General features: G+C 44.6%; 3 non-coding genes and 3 pseudogenes across 3 annotated transcripts; all 6 read right to left on the bottom strand.

Moving 5' to 3' along the window:
* Positions 1-784: 784 nt before the first annotated feature.
* LOC148996583 (U1 spliceosomal RNA) lies at positions 785-957 on the bottom strand (annotated as a pseudogene).
* A 5,461-nt stretch (positions 958-6,418) lies between these two features.
* On the bottom strand, positions 6,419-6,609 carry LOC148996582 (U2 spliceosomal RNA). The gene has a single exon (XR_016149370.1). It is a non-coding gene; the product is annotated as a U2 spliceosomal RNA (small nuclear RNA).
* A 1,110-nt stretch (positions 6,610-7,719) lies between these two features.
* On the bottom strand, positions 7,720-7,884 carry LOC148996581 (U1 spliceosomal RNA). Its single transcript, XR_016150390.1, has one exon. It is a non-coding gene; the product is annotated as a U1 spliceosomal RNA (small nuclear RNA).
* A 331-nt stretch (positions 7,885-8,215) lies between these two features.
* LOC148996580 (U2 spliceosomal RNA) lies at positions 8,216-8,388 on the bottom strand (annotated as a pseudogene).
* Positions 8,389-14,954: 6,566 nt separating this feature from the next.
* On the bottom strand, positions 14,955-15,119 carry LOC148996579 (U1 spliceosomal RNA). The gene has a single exon (XR_016150389.1). It is a non-coding gene; the product is annotated as a U1 spliceosomal RNA (small nuclear RNA).
* A 331-nt stretch (positions 15,120-15,450) lies between these two features.
* LOC148996578 (U2 spliceosomal RNA) lies at positions 15,451-15,623 on the bottom strand (annotated as a pseudogene).
* Between the last annotated feature and the right edge of the window lie 4,206 nt (positions 15,624-19,829).

Genomic DNA, 19,829 nt, shown 5'->3' with positions numbered 1-19,829 from the left:
GAAATGGCTCGTAACTCCTCGACCGTCGGTCGCAGACCCAAGTGTCTTACATCACCGGAATCCTTGGCTCGAGCCGAACAAGATGCATGCCTCGGATTGGGTGGTCGCGCTGGCGAGATTTTCGGGTATTTTGGATTTTCTGAAAAACCTACTTTTGCACACTAGTCCTAGGTTTTTTGCCCGATCTGACCCAAACCAGTGCAGAAAGATTCTCTGGAGTCTGACTGCCAACAGGGATCGGGAAACAGTTGGAATTTCCATCCACGTTGGCGACGGTACGCCAAAACGTTGGGGGTGGGCGAGGCGGGCTTTACTTGAACGGCTATAACTCTCCAACGGAATGAGACAATTGCACCCAACTCGGTACACCTGTGTACGGGCTCAGCCCGTGGTCACGTGAAGAGGAATGCGGCGACTGGCCACTTGGTGGCGCTGTAAACAGAAAAAAACACAACATGGGTGGCTGTATATCACGTGACGTTTCACACGTGCACAATGTTTTCATACCACATGATAGAACTCCTCATTCCGAACAACTTTGCCTCCAGGACAACTGCTGTGAACTAAGTCGTCCGTCAAATATGGGAGACTATTTGAAGAATTGAGGAGAAAAAAGAAAACCCTCCTCACACAGACCGGTCCTAGACTGTTTCGTATCTCTCGAGCAACCGCCGCAGTTCAACTCTCTGGACTGCCTCTGGATATTGAAGAAGTGGAGAAAAAAACAAAAACAAAAGAACCTCAGGTGGAGCTTTAACAATCTGCCCTTTTAACCAGTGTTGTCCAGGGGAGAGCGCGAACGCAGTCCCCCACTACCATAAATTATGCAGTCGAGATTCCCACATTTGGGGAATTCGCAGGGGTCAGCACAACCCAGAATGCAATGGCCGAGCCTCGCCCTGGGTGAACCTTTTTTTTTTTTTTTTTTTTTTTTTGTCTTTCCAGCTCAGAAAGGATTCACTTGAGTCCTATAGAATACGCATAGTATTCATATACACCGAATCCATTCATCATATGCTGTAATCTTTTTTAATTTTTTTAAATAATTTTGTTATTTCCTTTTTTTTTCTTTTTTTTTTCAAATTATGGTTAAAAAAAAAAGTTCAATTTCCGACACCATACAACATAAAACATACCATACACAATACAACATGATACATATTCCTCAAATCCATCAAAAGGACTTCGAAATTTCATCTTGTAAGTAGAAAAAAATTGGGGATTTGATTGAAACTTTCCATTTCTTAATAGTTTCAATCAGGGAAAGAGTTTTCCTGTCTTTTAATACATAGTCTCTGATTGTGACAAGGCTTGAAGAGATCACTGTTTCTGCAGGTATATCATAACCTTTAAAACAAGAAATATTCCTTGCTTTCCATAACCCTTCTTTAATGACATTAATAGCTATCCACCATCTTATCCAATCATCCGAGTTCATATTATTCAATTCTCCATACAATATATCCGATTCAGTTGGAAATCTGTATAATTCTACCATCCATTCTCGTACTAAGGACCAGACCTCTCTAGCATATTTGCAAAAATAAAACAAGTGGCTAATAGACTCGTCTTCTCCACACCTAAACTTAGGGCATCGTGAGCTCCTTGACATGTTTCTTTTTTCCAAAAAAACACGAGTAGGTAAGCATTGATGGACCACTTGCCAAGCGATATCTTTATGGGAATTAAACAGGGAGCTATTATCTACATTCTTCCAGACTGTAACACAGTCAGATTCAGTAAGATTTCCTACTGGGGTAATTCTCTCTAATCCTGGATATAACTTCTCTTGAATAGTTACTCTGTTTAATTTCTCAATAGGGATGTGAGGGGTTGTCACTTTCCTCAAAAGGGATAGCACCTTATCATACATTTCAGGTCTATATTCGGCATGTGGAGTATTTTGCGAGAGTCTCATTCCCCAAGCATTAGCGACCTGTTGACCTATCCAAAGTTTGGCGAAACAATGCCATAAGATGCCTTGGTTCTCTGTCAGACAGGCTTTTAAAATAGGTGTAATGAACATAGAAACCAGTTTGGACCCCAATTCTGGGACTGCCATCCCTCCTTTGCTTATTGGCTTATACAGTATTTCTCGTCTAATTTTTTCATGCTGTGAACTCCAGAAAAAACTAAACAAGGCCTTCCTAATAGATCTTATAAACTGTATTGGTGCCGGGAAAGTTGAGGCTAAAAAAGTAAGAGAGGCCAAAATCTCTGCATTAATTATCAGCACTTTCCCTCTCAGAGTAAGGTCTCGCTCTTTCCATTGCTTCAGTTTCCACTTTATTTTATTAAGTCTATAATCCCAATTTATCTTATCCATGTCTTTCCCCACAAAAAGGCCCAGAATTTTAATGGATTTTACCTGTTTTTTAAAGCCCAAATTTAATTGAGGCTCTTTCCAACCCGAGTACAGAACCTCTGTCTTGGATTTATTAATCTTAGCTCCTGTAGCTAGAGCGAACCTCTCACAAGTTTCCAGCGTTTCTTTTATGGAATTATTATCCGTGAGGAAAAGTGTTAAATCGTCCATATAAAGAGAAACTTTGGCCACTCTACCTGAACCACCTGGAATTGGAAAGCCCCTAATCCTAGGGTTCCGTCTAAGAGTACAGGCCAATGGCTCAATTGCCAAAACAAACAACAGTGGGGACAAACTACAACCCTGACGCACACCCGAACAAACATCGAATGGCTCTGACAAGTGCCCATTCACCAAAACTCTACTTTGGCAACCTGCATACAATAGGCTGATCCATGCACAAATGGTTGAGCTAAAGCCCAAACGCTTCAGCAATGTATGTAAATAATGATGGTCTATGCTATCAAAGGCCTTTTCCAGGTCAAGGCCCAAAATTGCCAGAGATAGTTTACGTTCTTGTGCGTACAGGTATATATCTCTTGCTAATGCTAGATTATCTTGTATAGATCTCCCTTTAATCCCGCATGTTTGGTCATTGCTGATAAATTTTGGCATATCAGGCTGGAGCTTAAAAAAGAGCGCCTTGGACAAGATTTTTACATCTACTCCTAACAAGGTCAAAGGTCGCCAATTTTTTAGCTCCTGTCTATCGCCTTTCTTGAACAACAAGGAGATAACTCCTTCTCTTAAAGAAGACGGAAGTTTTCCTATGTGTAGGCTTTCCATAAACATCCTCAACAAAGGTTCTTTTAACTCTTCCCAAAAGGTTGTATAAAATTCCTTTGGTAGCCCATCCGCTCCTGGGCATTTATTGTTACTCATACTTCTAACTGCTTTGGTCAAATCCTCTACACATAGGTTTATGTCATCAATTCTCAAATCTCCTTGAGTGTTACTATCCATTTCAGAAAGGAAAGCAACAATTTCATCATTTTTCCTATTTTTTGAGCTATACAAGTTCTTATAAAAGGAGAAGACATGAGATACTATATTGTGTGTGCCTGTTATTACTTTGTTCTCTTGGGTTTTTATAGAATCTAAACTTTGGGATCCAGTAAGCTTCCTAAAAAAATATCTAGTGCATTTTTCATTGGATTCAAAATGCTGAACTCTACTCCTTATAATGTAGGTCTTGTTCTTATCAGCCATTATTTTAGCCATTTCTCTCTTAAGTTTTGCAATATCATCTGCCACATTAAATCCCGAAAGAGACATTGTGTACAGAGTTTGTAGATCTCTCTGACATTTCTTAAACCGATAATTATTTTTTGATGTAATTTTCTTGCTTTTCTTTATAAAAAACTCCTTTATTCTAATTTTAAGATCCTGCCACCAATCACCTATTGAAGAATATATGTCTTGCAGTGATTCCCATTGGTATAACATTCCTTTCAATTCTTGTACAACTTTAGGATTTTCTAGCAAGCTTGTATTTAACTTCCATAATCCTTGGCCTCTCATATTACTACCACATACATCTAATACACAATCCAATTTGGCATGGTCAGAAAAAAAAACAGGTTTCACAGAGGCTTCTATTACCTCAATTGCTGGTGAAGAAAAGAAAAAATCAATACGGGAAGAGGAAGATCCATTAGACCAAGTGAAACCAGGGATATTAGGGTTCTGAGTTCTAAAAACATCTGTAAGTTGGAAGTCCTTAAGAATGTCTGTGAGATCTACAGAGCTAGAATCGAGTTTTACTGTTCTTGTTGATTTCCTGTCTTCTTTTGCTATTATACAGTTGAAATCTCCCCCCATAATCACTTCATGTCCACAAAAAAGTAATGAAGCTATATCTTTCAAAACTTCTTTTCGTTCTTGTAAGTCTGGAGGACAATATACATTAATTATACGAAGGAGTATCCCATTCAATCTTACATCCACATACATAAGTCTCCCATTGACCAGTTCCTTGACCTGATGGATCTCAAATTGCCAACCTCTAAAGAGAATGCTCACTCCAGAAGACCTATTCTTATTATCCCCAGACCATAAGGAATGACCATATTTCCACTTATCTTGGAAGGATCTATAATTAGGTTTATAAGGTAGATTACACTCTTGAAGGAGGGCAATATCGTGACCTTCGTTATATAAAAAGGAAAACACAGAGGAGCATTTAACCGGGTCATTTAAACCTCTAGTATTAATGGATGTAATCGATAAACGCATAACCTAGAGGGGAGAAGGTTACGTAGGAGACGTCACGTTGCTCTTTGGCCTTTTTCTTTTCTTTTCCCTCTTAGATCGTGAAGGTGATTCTTTTGGTAATGCCACTTCTTTCATTTGGGTGGTGGTTGAAAAACTTTCAATTTCGTCAAAGTCCAAGAAGGGTGTAGAGTTGGATGACCAGTCAGCTACTTCTTCATGTTCCTGTATAGAATGTTTGTTGTCATTTGGAGTGGACTCTGGTGTTGGAGTTTCAGATAGAAGAGATAAGGACATAGGAAAAGCCTCAGCTACCTCCAAGAGGATGTTCCGTCTTGGTTTTTGGCCTTCCTTATCTGGCGTTGATACCATAGCATCCATTGCAATTTCTGGTTCTTCAACTGGAAGGTCCTTTTGTGTTTCTTCCTCTGTTCTCTTGTTAACATTAGGTTCCAAGGGGGAAAAAAGAACTCTTGACAAGTCTATCAGATCTTCTTTTAGAGAGGAGGGTGCAGGGACTTCGACTAATCCATGAGGATGTAGTGAAGGACTTATACTAGGTTCTCCCTGTGTAATCGTAACATCCTGGGCACCATCTTGATGGGTTACAAAGGGAAATCCACTTCTGATGTTGTTTTCTGGGTCTTCAAAATCCACCATATTCCGTCCTTCTTCACGATCTTGTTGTTTTATTTTGTTGGAGTAAGCATGAGGGCAATCACGAAACCTATGATCTTCGGCCCCGCATAGGTTGCATTTCTTTGGTAGCTGACAATCCTTAGAGCTATGGTCTTTACTATTACAGTGTCTGCAGATTACCATTTCACAATTCGCTGCTATATGGTTCAAGGAGCCACATTTCCTACATTCCTTTGGTTGCCCATTATAGAAAACATAGCCCCTAATTGGGCCTAATTGGATTAGTGCGGGCAGGTGATGGTAATTACCTTCTGCATCTTTCCTCAAACGTACTTGGAATTTGGAAGCTCCAGTCTTTATCCCATCCTCATCTCTCATCAAAGAAGTATTTAAGATGGTACAGTGCATAGAGAGCCAAGTGGTAACATCTTCAATTTTAATCCTTTCAGAATGTATCAAGACAGTCACAGTTCTGATATCTCTTTCAGATAAAGGGGTCAAGAGAATTTTCTGGAAACAAGGAGTTGTGCTCTTCTTGGAATTAAATCTATTCACACAGAGTTCATAAGAAGAAAAGGTGGTAAAAACCACTTCAAAAATCTTCCTACCAGGAAAGGCAAAGATGTAATCCAGTTGTGAGGGTTGAAAACCGAGTTCTGTCTGTAATATTCTCCTACTGAAATTCAGTCGGTCCATCTCCAGTCCTTCCAGTAACTCGAATTTGACCGTATTCCTTCGCACCAAAACGGTCGACATGTTGTTCTATTAGGTATTAAACCCAAGCAAAAAACGAGAAAACAGAACAATCAGCAATAGGCCGCCCTGGGTGAACCACCTTCCTGATCATGGCGTCTCCCCTGCCAGGTAAGTATGAATTCCCAGGCCTTCAGTCAGAAGCACCCTGTCCCTCTCCCCAATCCTCACCAGCGGTTTGCCAGTCAAAAAAGGGGCTTTTTTTTTTTTTTTGCACGCTCCGCATCCGGCTCCATGAGCCATAAATGTACATAATGCGCCGTCCCCGAATAGTGGACGGATCAGATGTTAAACCGACAGAGGAACAGGGGTTCCTTTTTGTCTTGTTTTTACACCACAATTCTACCCAGGCTAGTATAGCACATGATCACCTACAACACCCACTCACACTAGCTCCATTATCACCTTCTGCCACACAAGACCACTACATTTCTTTCATTGAACACGTTAGGAGGGTGCACCGTTCCCAGAAGTACTGCAATACCGGGTCGATGCGTGGAGTGGACGGAGCAAGCCCCTATTCCATCTCCCAGGACCAAAAATCAATTTAATATGTGGTGCCCGGGTAGGGCACGTATCAGATATTAAACTGATAAGAACAGATACTACACTTGATCTTAGCCAAAATGCCGAGAAGCGATGACGCAGCGACGCCGAGGCGGGGGAGCCGGCAAAGGCCACGCCCACCTGGGCCGCGGCGAGAGGGTCTAAGGTCGCCGGCAAACAAGCTCAGCTCAGATTGGTTGACACCGAAAATGGATCACAACAGAGTGCACAGCACGACACTCTGGAGTGCAACCTGGGATTTTGGATCATCAACATTCCGCCTTAAAAGTGAGCGGGCAGACCAAAGCGTCCGTGGTAGAGACTTGAAACTCTGAGGGATGGTAGGACCGGCCCGGTACTACAACCTCACCAAGGCTCGCCCCGATCGGCCCCAAGGTGGCGCTGCAGCGATCAAAAGTACGAAATGGCTCGTAACTCCTCGACCGTCGGTCGCAGACCCAAGTGTCTTACATCACCGGAATCCTTGGCTCGAGCCGAACAAGATGCATGCCTCGGATTGGGTGGTCGCGCTGGCGAGATTTTCGGGTATTTTGGATTTTCTGAAAAACCTACTTTTGCACACTAGTCCTAGGTTTTTTGCCCGATCTGACCCAAACCGGTGCAGAAAGATTCTCTGGAGTCTGACTGCCAACAGGGATCGGGAAACAGTTGGAATTTCCATCCACGTTGGCGACGGTACGCCAAAACGTTGGGGGTGGGCGAGGCGGGCTTTACTTGAACGGCTATAACTCTCCAACGGAATGAGACAATTGCACCCAACTCGGTACACCTGTGTACGGGCTCAGCCCGTGGTCACGTGAAGAGGAATGCGGCGACTGGCCACTTGGTGGCGCTGTAAACAGAAAAAAACACAACATGGGTGGCTGTATATCACGTGACGTTTCACACGTGCACAATGTTTTCATACCACATGATAGAACTCCTCATTCCGAACAACTTTGCCTCCAGGACAACTGCTGTGAACTAAGTCGTCCGTCAAATATGGGAGACTATTTGAAGAATTGAGGAGAAAAAAGAAAACCCTCCTCACACAGACCGGTCCTAGACTGTTTCGTATCTCTCGAGCAACCGCCGCAGTTCAACTCTCTGGACTGCCTCTGGATATTGAAGAAGTGGAGAAAAAAAACAAAACAAAAGAACCTCAAGTGGAGCTTTAACAATCTGCCCTTTTAACCAGTGTTGTCCAGGGGAGAGCGCGAACGCAGTCCCCCACTACCATAAATTATGCAGTCGAGATTCCCACATTTGGGGAATTCGCAGGGGTCAGCACAACCCAGAGTGCAATGGCCGAGCCTCGCCCTGGGTGAACCACCTTCCTGATCATGGTGTCTCCCCTGCCAGGTAAGTATGAATTCCCAGGCCTTCAGTCAGAAGCACCCTGTCCCTCTCCCCAATCCTCACCAGCGGTTTGCCAGTCAAAAAAGGGGCTTTTTTTTTTTTTTTGCACGCTCCGCATCCGGCTCCATGAGCCATAAATGTACATAATGCGCCGTCCCCGAATAGTGGACGGATCAGATGTTAAACCGACAGAGGAACAGGGGTTCCTTTTTGTCTTGTTTTTACACCACAATTCTACCCAGGCTAGTATAGCACATGATCACCTACAACACCCACTCACACTAGCTCCATTATCACCTTCTGCCACACAAGACCACTACATTTCTTTCATTGAACACGTTAGGAGGGTGCACCGTTCCCAGAAGTACTGCAATACCGGGTCGATGCGTGGAGTGGACGGAGCAAGCCCCTATTCCATCTCCCAGGACCAAAAATCAATTTAATATGTGGTGCCCGGGTAGGGCACGTATCAGATATTAAACTGATAAGAACAGATTTTTCTTTCGAAAAGTTTTATTGTCACAGTGTCATTCCATTATTTCCATTTGCATGTACATTTTTTCTTTTAGATCACATTTTTACACATATTAAAAGGGACACATTATTTACTGTTAAAAGTTTCTTGTGTTTGTGTGTTGTGTAAAAAGTCCATGTATGTTTTAAAAGACAGGTAAATGGTTCAAATAATAGGAATAAAACAATAAAACATGTCAGATAAAAAACAATAAAACAATAAATTATGCCACATAAAACATCTCTTGTACAGGATCGAGGGTGAGTCCCTATCAAGAATGTCCATTCACTCCAGGTCTCCAGAACAGGCCTCGGACTCCCCGCTTCCAGTGCCCAGCGGAGATCCCCTCTCCTCCGGCCCGCTGGCCCGCTGTTCCCGTAGCCAGAGTGGTGAGGGTGCATCTACGGGCAGCCAGGTACGGTGGCGGCCGGGACCCTCTCCGTGTGACCCCGGCCCCCCCATCCGAATAACGACGTGCGGCCCACCCTGCAGCGTTGATCTTATTCTTTGCTCGCACGCGTGGAGGGGGACCGTCACGCGTTTCCCCACCAGCAGGTTTCTGGTGGCCCAGATGGCATCCTTTATATGGTTGAGGGTGAGCCAGAGCGAGGCAAACGTTGGTGGTGTCAACTCCTTCAAGCCCTGACCCACCCCCAGGATGGCGAGCTTGTAGTCCACCTGGGCCCGACCCGCCGGCAGGCACGGGAAAAACAGGGGGCCGGTCTTGGCCCACAGGTCCCGCGCAGCGCCGCACTCCCAGAGCAGATGTTGGACGGTCTCCGGGGAACCACATCCGGACCGTGGGCAGGTGGGGTTTTTGGCCATGCCTCTGGAGTGCATGACCGCCCTGACCGGGAGGATCTCATGAGCCACCATCCACGACAAGTCCTTGAGCCTGTTCTGGAGAGCTGGGTGGGCTGCGTTCCTCCAAACGTCTTTGGCCTCACCTAGTGTGAGGCCTGGAACTGGACTCACCGATTCTCGATCCTGCACAAGAGAGACAAGAGACTTGTGGTTAGTTAAAATAGTGGCATCATTTGTTTCTAAAAGGTATTTCTTTAAAAATGTCTTAATAAAAAGATGTTCTTTTGACAAATTAAAAGACACTGGACTTTTAAGATCAATGGGTAAAATTTTCAAGCTTCTTAGGTATGACCCCATCCAGAATCGGGTCATGGCTGCTGTCTTGTGTTCTCTGGATGGGGTCAGTGCATACTGGATGTGGAGGGCGGCAAAGCGGCTGCCTAAAAACAGGTGGGGGTCTGGGAGGCCTTTCCCGCCATTCTCTTTTTTCTTTTTGACGACCTCCCTCTTGAGTCTTTCCCACTTGGACCCCCACAGGAAGTAAAATACCGCCCTCTCCAACTTGGCTAGGAATCGTCTTGGGGGACTAAAAACAGAACAGACAAGTAAAATCAGTGGTAAAATCACAGCTTTAAAAATTAAAATCTTGCCTTCTAGCGTCAGTTGTCTTAGTCCCCAAAAGCCCAGTCTTTGCCTAACTTTCCCTAACATGTCAGTCCAGTTACCTTGTCCTCCACCCTCCCTGTCAAATTTCACACCTAAAATTTTCAAATCATTTTCTTTAAAATCCAAATCTAGTCCTCCTGTGTCCATGTCGCCCCACGGCCCGAAGAGCAGGGCCTCGGACTTACTCCTGTTAAGCTTGGCGCCCGAGGCCCGACCGTACCAGTCAGTCAAGTCCATTGCTCTTCGTACTGATAAAAGGTCAGTCGCTAAAAGAGTCACGTCATCCATATATAAAACACAGGTCGCCGTCAGTCCACCAGTTCCTGGGATGTCTAGTCCTTTAATCCATTTATCCCTTCTCAAGATCTGTGCCAGTGGCTCAATACAAGCCACATACAGAAGGGGAGATAAAGGACACCCCTGACGGACACCGCTGTGGATATTTACAGCTTTGGAAAGATGCCCATTTACAAGAAATTTGCTGCTTAAGCCCTCATACAGCAGCCCCACCCAAGCTATAAACCTCTCTGGAAAGCCCATTTTTTGCAGTACCTGAAAGAGGTACTGGTGCGAGACCCGATCAAAGGCTTTTTCAAAATCTAAATTTAGGGCTACAAGCCGGATGTTTCTGTCTCTCGCATAACAGATGGCATCTCTAATCAGAACTAGGCTGTCTGTTATCTTTCTTCTGGGCACAGCGCAAGCTTGATCCGGGTGGATTACGTCCTCTAAAACGGTCGACATACGTGTAGCTAAAATTTTACTAAAAAGTTTGCAATCAAAATTTAAAAGAGTGATAGGTCTCCAATTTTTTAAGTCAGTCCGGTCACCTTTTTTGTAAAGTAAAGAAACTATCCCTATTCTAAAACTGTCCGGAAGTCTGTCAAGGGTCTCAAAGTCCTTAAAAACAGTCAGTAATTCGTGAGCTAAAATGTCCCAAAAGGTAAGATAAAACTCCAGGGGGAGTCCATCTGCCCCTGGGGATTTACCCCTCTTAAAACCTTTCAGTGCTTTTTGAGTTTCTAAAATGGTAAAATCTTGTATTAAAAGCTCATTTGGACTCTTTACTTCCTTGACTAAAAAATTTAAAACTTCCTTTAGAGTGGTGTCATGTACATCTTTTGGACTGTATAACTCTTGGTAAAAATACTCAACCCCTTTTAAAATTTCATCTGTTGTTTTTACGTCCCTCCCTTCTACTTTTACACTAGTTATAGCCCCTCCCCTTGTTAATATCTTTTTAAAAAAATACCTAGTACATTTTTCACCTTCTTCTATCTCTCTCTCTTTACTTCTTAAAATAAACCCTTTACTTTGATAACTAGATAAAACTGACATTTCTTTCTTGACCTCTTTCATTTCGTCATTAAAATCAAAACCATTATTAAAAAGATTAAAATATCTTTGTAGTCTTTTTTGCAGCCCCATCATGTATCTCTTTTCCCTATTCTTCTTGTCCCTTCCTACTTTCCTAAAAAACTGTCTTGTCCGGTCCTTTACCATCTCCCACCACTGTGCGCGTGTATCGTAAAAGTCTTGGAGGGTCTGCCATTGGCTGAACTGCTCCCTATATTCCTTTACTACATCCTCATCTTCTAAGAGGGAGCAGTTCAGCTTCCACAGCCCTCCCCCTACCGTCACACCTGTGGGCAGTGAAAGGGTGGAAGACAGCATTAAGTGGTCAGAAAAGAAAAGGGGGGTGACTGTAGCATCGGTTGGCGGGCAGTCTCTTGTAAAAATATAGTCGATGCGAGAGGCTCTGGAGCCATCACTACTGAACCAAGTGTAGCCCTCCTCTCTTTGATGCACATTTTTAAAACAGTCGACTAATTTAAAATCTCTCACCAAGCCCTGCAATAAAACCGTTGTCTTATCTACTTTAAAATCCTCTCCTACCCTCTTCCTATCTTTTTTTGATAAAACACAGTTAAAATCCCCTGCCACCACTAGGGGAGCCCTACCTAACATGTGGGACTGCAAGTCTTCTAAAAGCTCATACCTTTCACTTTTACCTGTAAAACCATACACATTAAGAACATTTAAATCTCTACCTAAAAAACTCAGATTTGCTAAAAGAGCCCGCCCTTCCCTCACCACTGTGCTGCCCTTCACCAAGATATGGGGATTTTTTATTAAAATAGCAACACCGTCATTTTTGTTTTGGTTTGATCCGCTCCATATGGAGGGACCAGGGAGCCATAATTCCTCCATCTTTGTGTACCTATTTAAAAAGGGCAAAGCACACTCTTGTATTAAAAACAAATCTGATTTACAAGTATTTAAAAAGGATAAAATGCTCTGTACTCGTATGGTGGACCTCACACTTCTTACATTGATGGTTGAGATTGTGAGGGTCATGAGCAGTAAGGTAAAAAAGGTATGAGACATTTAAAATAGAAGACAATAAAAGACTACAATAAAATCATTAAAATCATGTGATTTCTTGTGGCAATTGCCTTACCCTCCTCCCAGATGGACTGGGGTCGGGGAGGCAAATGCTTACCACCTCCGGGGCTGCAGAGGAAACCTCTTGCAGCTCTTTTGGTGATGATGTTCTTAGCTTTACGTGCAAAAAGGACACCTCATTTGGGGATTCTAGGGGCCACACACGCTCCAGATCATCCAAAAAGGAAATATCTGAGCGATGTGCAGCCCTAGCTTTTTTCTCCTCTGTGTCAAACAGAGGAGATCCCGCAGGCCTTTTTTGCACCTGAGCATTTGGGAGTGAAAGCTCAGTTTCACTCCCACTGGTTTCTAAAACCACATCCGGAACCGTTTCTAATGAAGAATCTGTTTCTTCCTGCATCTCATCTCCTTCCTTATCTTTCACAGTGGTGGTGGCTGTTTGAATGTTTGACTCTGCCCCTGTGGCCGCCCCACTTCCTTCTTCTACCCCAATCCCTGAGGCTGGCAGGGGAGTTGCAATTCCCGCCAAAACCTCAGGGACCGCCTCCTCCTCCCTTTGTTCCTTTGTTTGGTGTGCTTGCGGGGCGGCCATTTTAAGCTTGTTGGCAAAACTTTTAGGGCAGTCTCTGTAGAGATGGGATGATTCTCCACAAAGATTGCACCGCCTGCCATTGGTACAGTTTTCAAAACTGTGACCAATTTCTTTGCACTTCCCACATACTAGTTCTTGGCATGCTTCGGCGAGATGCCCAACTCTTCCACATTTTCTACACAGCTTAGGCATTCCTTGATAGTGTATGTAGCCTCTGTTTTCTCCCAGCACAATCATAGAAGGCAGATGTTTCAGGCCCTGGTAGCCCCCAGCGTCTTCCCATTGTTTAATGGGAATCCGCCAGGAGCAATTCCAAATGCCATCCTCATCTAGCACTTTGACAGGCTGACTTCTAACAGTGCAAAATCTACCCAGCCAGACACAAATATCATCTCCAGTCACTGTTTCATTAAACATCCTGACAATCACTGTTTTAAGAGTGTTATCAGAAAGTTTCTCCACAGTGAACATGGAGAACTGGGCCTTAACAGTTTCAAACCGTTGCCAAAAATCATTTAGCAGGGAAGCAGCCTTAAAGCTAACATCAAATCCTTTGTTCAGGGGCAGAGTCATCAAACAATTCAAGTCCTCGGGCTTAAAATGTAAGGTCTTTTGGATCAGCTTCCTGGAAAAGTCCATGCGGGACATACCCAGGAGCTTCCCCTCGACCTCTCTAAATAAAAACCGCACGCTGTGGTGCCTCCGCACACCGGCACGAGCTGCCGACATGGTGGAGGCACCAACAGCCTAAAACTTTAAAAACCCAATAAATATTAAATAAATAGACAATAAATAAATAAATAAATAAATAGATAAAAAGGTCTTACCTTAAAACTGAGCAGGAGTAAAATCAGCAGGTTCAATCTACCTCTCAAGAGATGTGTGGCTCGGGATACCAGAAGATCTCGAGCCAAGAACCTCCAAGAGGCGATCGCAGTCTCAACCGTCTGACAAGATACTTGATCTTAGCCAAAAGGCCGAGAAGCGATGACGCAGCGACGCCGAGGCGGGGGAGCCGGCAAAGGCCACGCCCACCTGGGCCGCGGCGAGAGGGTCTAAGGTCGCCGGCAAACAAGCTCAGCTCAGATTGGTTGACACCGAAAATGGATCACAACAGAGTGCACAGCACGACACTCTGGAGTGCAACCTGGGATTTTGGATCATCAACATTCCGCCTTAAAAGTGAGCGGGCAGACCAAAGCGTCCGTGGTAGAGACTTGAAACTCTGAGGGATGGTAGGACCGGCCCGGTACTACAACCTCACCAAGGCTCGCCCCGATCGGCCCCAAGGTGGCGCTGCAGCGATCAAAAGTACGAAATGGCTCGTAACTCCTCGACCGTCGGTCGCAGACCCAAGTGTCTTACATCACCGGAATCCTTGGCTCGAGCCGAACAAGATGCATGCCTCGGATTGGGTGGTCGCGCTGGCGAGATTTTCGGGTATTTTGGATTTTCTGAAAAACCTACTTTTGCACACTAGTCCTAGGTTTTTTGCCCGATCTGACCCAAACCGGTGCAGAAAGATTCTCTGGAGTCTGACTGCCAACAGGGATCGGGAAACAGTTGGAATTTCCATCCACGTTGGCGACGGTACGCCAAAACGTTGGGGGTGGGCGAGGCGGGCTTTACTTGAACGGCTATAACTCTCCAACGGAATGAGACAATTGCACCCAACTCGGTACACCTGTGTACGGGCTCAGCCCGTGGTCACGTGAAGAGGAATGCGGCGACTGGCCACTTGGTGGCGCTGTAAACAGAAAAAAACACAACATGGGTGGCTGTATATCACGTGACGTTTCACACGTGCACAATGTTTTCATACCACATGATAGAACTCCTCATTCCGAACAACTTTGCCTCCAGGACAACTGCTGTGAACTAAGTCGTCCGTCAAATATGGGAGACTATTTGAAGAATTGAGGAGAAAAAAGAAAACCCTCCTCACACAGACCGGTCCTAGACTGTTTCGTATCTCTCGAGCAACCGCCGCAGTTCAACTCTCTGGACTGCCTCTGGATATTGAAGAAGTGGAGAAAAAAAACAAAACAAAAGAACCTCAAGTGGAGCTTTAACAATCTGCCCTTTTAACCAGTGTTGTCCAGGGGAGAGCGCGAACGCAGTCCCCCACTACCATAAATTATGCAGTCGAGATTCCCACATTTGGGGAATTCGCAGGGGTCAGCACAACCCAGAGTGCAATGGCCGAGCCTCGCCCTGGGTGAACCACCTTCCTGATCATGGTGTCTCCCCTGCCAGGTAAGTATGAATTCCCAGGCCTTCAGTCAGAAGCACCCTGTCCCTCTCCCCAATCCTCACCAGCGGTTTGCCAGTCAAAAAAGGGGCTTTTTTTTTTTTTTTGCACGCTCCGCATCCGGCTCCATGAGCCATAAATGTACATAATGCGCCGTCCCCGAATAGTGGACGGATCAGATGTTAAACCGACAGAGGAACAGGGGTTCCTTTTTGTCTTGTTTTTACACCACAATTCTACCCAGGCTAGTATAGCACATGATCACCTACAACACCCACTCACACTAGCTCCATTATCACCTTCTGCCACACAAGACCACTACATTTCTTTCATTGAACACGTTAGGAGGGTGCACCGTTCCCAGAAGTACTGCAATACCGGGTCGATGCGTGGAGTGGACGGAGCAAGCCCCTATTCCATCTCCCAGGACCAAAAATCAATTTAATATGTGGTGCCCGGGTAGGGCACGTATCAGATATTAAACTGATAAGAACAGATTTTTCTTTCGAAAAGTTTTATTGTCACAGTGTCATTCCATTATTTCCATTTGCATGTACATTTTTTCTTTTAGATCACATTTTTACACATATTAAAAGGGACACATTATTTACTGTTAAAAGTTTCTTGTGTTTGTGTGTTGTGTAAAAAGTCCATGTATGTTTTAAAAGACAGGTAAATGGTTCAAATAATAGGAATAAAACAATAAAACATGTCAGATAAAAAACAATAAAACAATAAATTATGCCACATAAAACATCTCTTGTACAGGATCGAGGGTGAGTCCCTATCAAGAATGTCCATTCACTCCAGGTCTCCAGAACAGGCCTCGGACTCCCCGCTTCCAGTGCCCAGCGGAGATCCCCTCTCCTCCGGCCCGCTGGCCCGCTGTTCCCGTAGCCAGAGTGGTGAGGGTGCATCTACGGGCAGCCAGGTACGGTGGCGGCCGGGACCCTCTCCGTGTGACCCCGGCCCCCCCATCCGAATAACGACGTGCGGCCCACCCTGCAGCGTTGATCTTATTCTTTGCTCGCACGCGTGGAGGGGGACCGTCACGCGTTTCCCCACCAGCAGGTTTCTGGTGGCCCAGATGGCATCCTTTATATGGTTGAGGGTGAGCCAGAGCGAGGCAAACGTTGGTGGTGTCAACTCCTTCAAGCCCTGACCCACCCCCAGGATGGCGAGCTTGTAGTCCACCTGGGCCCGACCCGCCGGCAGGCACGGGAAAAACAGGGGGCCGGTCTTGGCCCACAGGTCCCGCGCAGCGCCGCACTCCCAGAGCAGATGTTGGACGGTCTCCGGGGAACCACATCCGGACCGTGGGCAGGTGGGGTTTTTGGCCATGCCTCTGGAGTGCATGACCGCCCTGACCGGGAGGATCTCATGAGCCACCATCCACGACAAGTCCTTGAGCCTGTTCTGGAGAGCTGGGTGGGCTGCGTTCCTCCAAACGTCTTTGGCCTCACCTAGTGTGAGGCCTGGAACTGGACTCACCGATTCTCGATCCTGCACAAGAGAGACAAGAGACTTGTGGTTAGTTAAAATAGTGGCATCATTTGTTTCTAAAAGGTATTTCTTTAAAAATGTCTTAATAAAAAGATGTTCTTTTGACAAATTAAAAGACACTGGACTTTTAAGATCAATGGGTAAAATTTTCAAGCTTCTTAGGTATGACCCCATCCAGAATCGGGTCATGGCTGCTGTCTTGTGTTCTCTGGATGGGGTCAGTGCATACTGGATGTGGAGGGCGGCAAAGCGGCTGCCTAAAAACAGGTGGGGGTCTGGGAGGCCTTTCCCGCCATTCTCTTTTTTCTTTTTGACGACCTCCCTCTTGAGTCTTTCCCACTTGGACCCCCACAGGAAGTAAAATACCGCCCTCTCCAACTTGGCTAGGAATCGTCTTGGGGGACTAAAAACAGAACAGACAAGTAAAATCAGTGGTAAAATCACAGCTTTAAAAATTAAAATCTTGCCTTCTAGCGTCAGTTGTCTTAGTCCCCAAAAGCCCAGTCTTTGCCTAACTTTCCCTAACATGTCAGTCCAGTTACCTTGTCCTCCACCCTCCCTGTCAAATTTCACACCTAAAATTTTCAAATCATTTTCTTTAAAATCCAAATCTAGTCCTCCTGTGTCCATGTCGCCCCACGGCCCGAAGAGCAGGGCCTCGGACTTACTCCTGTTAAGCTTGGCGCCCGAGGCCCGACCGTACCAGTCAGTCAAGTCCATTGCTCTTCGTACTGATAAAAGGTCAGTCGCTAAAAGAGTCACGTCATCCATATATAAAACACAGGTCGCCGTCAGTCCACCAGTTCCTGGGATGTCTAGTCCTTTAATCCATTTATCCCTTCTCAAGATCTGTGCCAGTGGCTCAATACAAGCCACATACAGAAGGGGAGATAAAGGACACCCCTGACGGACACCGCTGTGGATATTTACAGCTTTGGAAAGATGCCCATTTACAAGAAATTTGCTGCTTAAGCCCTCATACAGCAGCCCCACCCAAGCTATAAACCTCTCTGGAAAGCCCATTTTTTGCAGTACCTGAAAGAGGTACTGGTGCGAGACCCGATCAAAGGCTTTTTCAAAATCTAAATTTAGGGCTACAAGCCGGATGTTTCTGTCTCTCGCATAACAGATGGCATCTCTAATCAGAACTAGGCTGTCTGTTATCTTTCTTCTGGGCACAGCGCAAGCTTGATCCGGGTGGATTACGTCCTCTAAAACGGTCGACATACGTGTAGCTAAAATTTTACTAAAAAGTTTGCAATCAAAATTTAAAAGAGTGATAGGTCTCCAATTTTTTAAGTCAGTCCGGTCACCTTTTTTGTAAAGTAAAGAAACTATCCCTATTCTAAAACTGTCCGGAAGTCTGTCAAGGGTCTCAAAGTCCTTAAAAACAGTCAGTAATTCGTGAGCTAAAATGTCCCAAAAGGTAAGATAAAACTCCAGGGGGAGTCCATCTGCCCCTGGGGATTTACCCCTCTTAAAACCTTTCAGTGCTTTTTGAGTTTCTAAAATGGTAAAATCTTGTATTAAAAGCTCATTTGGACTCTTTACTTCCTTGACTAAAAAATTTAAAACTTCCTTTAGAGTGGTGTCATGTACATCTTTTGGACTGTATAACTCTTGGTAAAAATACTCAACCCCTTTTAAAATTTCATCTGTTGTTTTTACGTCCCTCCCTTCTACTTTTACACTAGTTATAGCCCCTCCCCTTGTTAATATCTTTTTAAAAAAATACCTAGTACATTTTTCACCTTCTTCTATCTCTCTCTCTTTACTTCTTAAAATAAACCCTTTACTTTGATAACTAGATAAAACTGACATTTCTTTCTTGACCTCTTTCATTTCGTCATTAAAATCAAAACCATTATTAAAAAGATTAAAATATCTTTGTAGTCTTTTTTGCAGCCCCATCATGTATCTCTTTTCCCTATTCTTCTTGTCCCTTCCTACTTTCCTAAAAAACTGTCTTGTCCGGTCCTTTACCATCTCCCACCACTGTGCGCGTGTATCGTAAAAGTCTTGGAGGGTCTGCCATTGGCTGAACTGCTCCCTATATTCCTTTACTACATCCTCATCTTCTAAGAGGGAGCAGTTCAGCTTCCACAGCCCTCCCCCTACCGTCACACCTGTGGGCAGTGAAAGGGTGGAAGACAGCATTAAGTGGTCAGAAAAGAAAAGGGGGGTGACTGTAGCATCGGTTGGCGGGCAGTCTCTTGTAAAAATATAGTCGATGCGAGAGGCTCTGGAGCCATCACTACTGAACCAAGTGTAGCCCTCCTCTCTTTGATGCACATTTTTAAAACAGTCGACTAATTTAAAATCTCTCACCAAGCCCTGCAATAAAACCGTTGTCTTATCTACTTTAAAATCCTCTCCTACCCTCTTCCTATCTTTTTTTGATAAAACACAGTTAAAATCCCCTGCCACCACTAGGGGAGCCCTACCTAACATGTGGGACTGCAAGTCTTCTAAAAGCTCATACCTTTCACTTTTACCTGTAAAACCATACACATTAAGAACATTTAAATCTCTACCTAAAAAACTCAGATTTGCTAAAAGAGCCCGCCCTTCCCTCACCACTGTGCTGCCCTTCACCAAGATATGGGGATTTTTTATTAAAATAGCAACACCGTCATTTTTGTTTTGGTTTGATCCGCTCCATATGGAGGGACCAGGGAGCCATAATTCCTCCATCTTTGTGTACCTATTTAAAAAGGGCAAAGCACACTCTTGTATTAAAAACAAATCTGATTTACAAGTATTTAAAAAGGATAAAATGCTCTGTACTCGTATGGTGGACCTCACACTTCTTACATTGATGGTTGAGATTGTGAGGGTCATGAGCAGTAAGGTAAAAAAGGTATGAGACATTTAAAATAGAAGACAATAAAAGACTACAATAAAATCATTAAAATCATGTGATTTCTTGTGGCAATTGCCTTACCCTCCTCCCAGATGGACTGGGGTCGGGGAGGCAAATGCTTACCACCTCCGGGGCTGCAGAGGAAACCTCTTGCAGCTCTTTTGGTGATGATGTTCTTAGCTTTACGTGCAAAAAGGACACCTCATTTGGGGATTCTAGGGGCCACACACGCTCCAGATCATCCAAAAAGGAAATATCTGAGCGATGTGCAGCCCTAGCTTTTTTCTCCTCTGTGTCAAACAGAGGAGATCCCGCAGGCCTTTTTTGCACCTGAGCATTTGGGAGTGAAAGCTCAGT

This window comes from Pimephales promelas, chromosome 2 (genome assembly GCF_988280905.1).
Source record: "Pimephales promelas chromosome 2, fPimPro1.hap1.1, whole genome shotgun sequence".
Lineage (NCBI taxonomy): Eukaryota > Metazoa > Chordata > Actinopteri > Cypriniformes > Leuciscidae > Pimephales > Pimephales promelas.
This window is presented reverse-complemented; position numbering and strand designations above follow the sequence as displayed.